Source organism: Sinocyclocheilus anshuiensis, unplaced genomic scaffold, assembly GCF_001515605.1.
Source record: "Sinocyclocheilus anshuiensis isolate Anshui unplaced genomic scaffold, SAMN03320099.WGS_v1.1 scaffold1316, whole genome shotgun sequence".
NCBI lineage: Eukaryota > Metazoa > Chordata > Actinopteri > Cypriniformes > Cyprinidae > Sinocyclocheilus > Sinocyclocheilus anshuiensis.
Window position 1 is genome coordinate 1,864,273 of NW_015542553.1, and position 3,441 is coordinate 1,867,713.

At 37.1% G+C, this 3,441-nt stretch overlaps 1 long non-coding RNA gene across 1 annotated transcript in view; it reads right to left on the minus strand.

Annotated features, from left to right (window-relative positions):
- The window catches only part of LOC107694306 (uncharacterized), a 13,547-nt gene extending 11,023 nt beyond the window's left edge, over positions 1-2,524 (minus strand). The window contains exon 1 of the long non-coding RNA XR_001634851.1: positions 2,407-2,524. This is a non-coding gene — a long non-coding RNA (uncharacterized LOC107694306). The remainder of the gene's footprint in view (positions 1-2,406) is intronic.
- Positions 2,525-3,441: the final 917 nt, after the last annotated feature.

Genomic DNA, 3,441 nt, shown 5'->3' on the forward strand with positions numbered 1-3,441 from the left:
CCTGTCATCAGTATCATTGTGTGAGTGAGCATGTATAGAATTAAGGTGAAAGCAGAAAAAAAACACTCTCTGACTGCTCAGATGGACACACTCATTTAATAGCAATCTGTCAGGAATGCTTTAACAGCCTCTGTAAAATATTCACTTGAAGCGTCCCACCTAAAACTGAGATTTAGCCCGGGAACCCTCAGACTAACATTAAATACAGCAGGCTGGTCTTAAAACTGTATATTTAAGTCCACACAGACACACTCATTTAACAGAATATCTACTTACAGTTGTCTGGTTTACTGACATGCTCAGTTGATGCAGACAAAGTGCCTGCTATGGAAAAATTTGAATCCTCTTTTATAATTTCACACTTTGGATCCCGATAATATGATTCCTCTCACTAATATGACATTTATTTTCACAGAGGCATCATATGTACATTTTCTTCCCAACCACAACGCAAGAGCCCAGACATTACGCAAGTATGGGCCTTGAAACCAAAAGGAGCCATGTTGTAAATCAGCCAACATGTCAGGCCGCTAGTCTGAAACATATTCAGTGAGATAGTGAGCCACACTGTGACGTCTTTTTAGCCTATTAAATTGGAAAAGTTTATTAAGTGTGAGGGAATTTTCTGATTTCTGACTACTGTGTGCTACATTTGTTAAAAACTATTATTTACATAAGTACTGCTCTGGCTAATTGGCTAACTAGCATAGCCATGCAATTCCCCACCAAAAGAGTTAGTTAAGCTTGACCGGCATGGTCTTTCTGGTGATAATGGTTTTACGTAGTGGGTTATCTCACAGTTTTATGACAGTTAATCCACCAGAAGAGAAAACCAGCACATTACCATCTCATGCTAAATGATAATGACCAGCATTTCTGCAGTAAAGTATTTACAACTAATGACATAAGAGTCAATGCTTTTTAAGCAAAGTCTTGCCTACATATTTGCGCTTTTAATCTTGAACAATAATACAAATGATGTGCTTAATCCTTCAGTTTACAATCTCCATCTTAAATGGCGTGGTTTTTATTAGGATCTTGAAAGGAGAGACTACAACTGTTTAACGTTAACTCTTTGAAGATTATATTCCAGAGAGGAATATATGTTCAAAGCGAGAAGAAAAACCAGTTTGATCGTACCATATGTCCGCCTTTATGAGAAGGTTTTGAATTGATCTCAGGGTGCATGAATGCTAATGCTAAAGGGCTAACACATGGGGAAAGCAGGTTTACAAGGGTCATATCTCCATGGTACGTTCTGGGTGACCTCTGGGGCATTGTGACTTCAGAATTTAAAAGAATGTGGGGTGGTGTCCTATAGCGTGACGGGATGGCTAGTGATGGACCCAGCAGCTGTGTCAAGCAACCATCCCTTCTTTTAAGGTTGCTTGACAAGCTGCATTTGTCAATGCATATCAATGATTTAAATCCAAACAATAACACATAATTTTTCAGCAGTACAAAAGTGCAGACAGGAGGCCAGGATTTCAGTTAAACTGATATGGGATTTGTGAAATTCACAAGGATGGAGGAAGTGTGAGGTGCAGTGTCTGTTCTGGGTCAGTTTTGAGACAGAACAGATTCACAAAGCCTTAAAGCAGTGAATATTGTGCTAAAAGCCATGTCAAGACCCACAATGCAAACAAAAGTAGAGACAAATGATTCCATTAATGTGCATGCAGCACTTAATATGAAAGCACACGGAGCAAACACATGCCTCCTGACTCTAACAAACCAGGACAGCACCGACACGCTCTCATAAAGCAGCCAAAGGACAAAAATGCTTTATTTGCCTGCCCACAATGATTCGCCCTACTAGTTAATGGCTTGATTTAGCGGACCTAAACTGAGCCACAGAAAGGTGGTGAGCTGTGAGGAGAAGAATGCATGCAATGAAATCTGGAATTACCATCTTTGAATACATCAAGTGGCATATGCACGAAACACTAAAATACATGCACATATAAACTCTGCAACAATATAATGCAGGCCTATTAGCTCATATAAAAAGCTTGCTGAGGTCCAAACTGAACGACATGGCCTTTCTCAGGTGGACTTATTTCTTGCCAGCTTGACATCAAGCAGCATTTTATAGAAGTCTCTTATCTCAGTGCTAATCCAGCTTTTAAACAACCTTGTGCCATACACAAGGCACGACTTTGATTCATGCCGATTTGGTTTATCTTAAATCAACAGGTTGGTGTGCATGTTTTAGGCGGGCATGCATACATTTTAAATATAACACAAACATTGTGAGATAGCTCTCTCTGTCTGTCAGCCTTTTTAAATCATTAACAGTTTCTTGGGAATGCCAAAGGATCTATTTATTTTCATGTTATTTGTTTAAGAATAAAATATATCCATAACAACATTAAACTTTCTAGGGTGGAGTCTGGTCATATTTACCTTGAGCTGAAGTGATATCGTTTTCATACCAAACTTCATCAGATGAAGCACACTGAAGGAGCAACAAACAGCTTGCAGCAAGTCTACAAAGTGTCATTTCCCATTAGACAATACGACACCTGATACAAATTAGCATGACCCTGCTAATCAGTAGGCCTACAGACCATGTAAAACTGAATTCTGAATAACATACTAGGCATAGGCGACCACTCATATTGCAGAAATAGTAACATTATGCAACATTCCAAACAGCAACATGCTTCATTATTGTCACATAATCTCATCATGTTAGTTTATTATTTTGCACCATTTAAAAGTTTGGAGTCAGTAATATTTTCGAAAGTTTTTGAAAGAAATCTCTTATACTTACCAAATGCTGCATTTATTTGATTAAAAATACAGCAAAAACAGTAACATTGTGAAATATTATTAACATTTAAAAGAACTGTTTTTTTTTTTAAAGTATAGTTTACAATGCAATTTATTTTAGTGATAGCAAAGCTGAATTTTCAGCATCATTACTCCAGTCTTCAGTATCACATGATCCTTCATAAATCATTCTAAAATGCTGATTGAGTGGTCAATAGACAGTTGCCTGTGGAAACCTTAATTTCAGGATTTTTGATGTATAGAAAATTCAAAAGAACAGCATTTATATATATATTTATAATTTGTTCATTCATCTCATCTGAAATGGAAGGTCATGTTTTGCATTGCATTGCATTGTAAAGACACAACCCATTGTAACATTGTTATATACTGCACATATAAGCAAATTGTACAAGGTCTCAAGTGTATTTAATGTATAGTGTTCACAGTACACTACTGCAGAAACAGTACTGTAGTATGTCATTATGATCCCCTAAAATTACTGTCTAGTGTCACCTTTCAGTTAGAAGCAGATTTACAACACATCACATTCTGTTCACACGATCTGGAACATCTGCAAGTTAAACAAACCAATAAAAGTATTTGTGTCGCCTATTTTGTAACAGGTAACAATGTGCTGTATAACACTTCAGCTCATTGTAATTC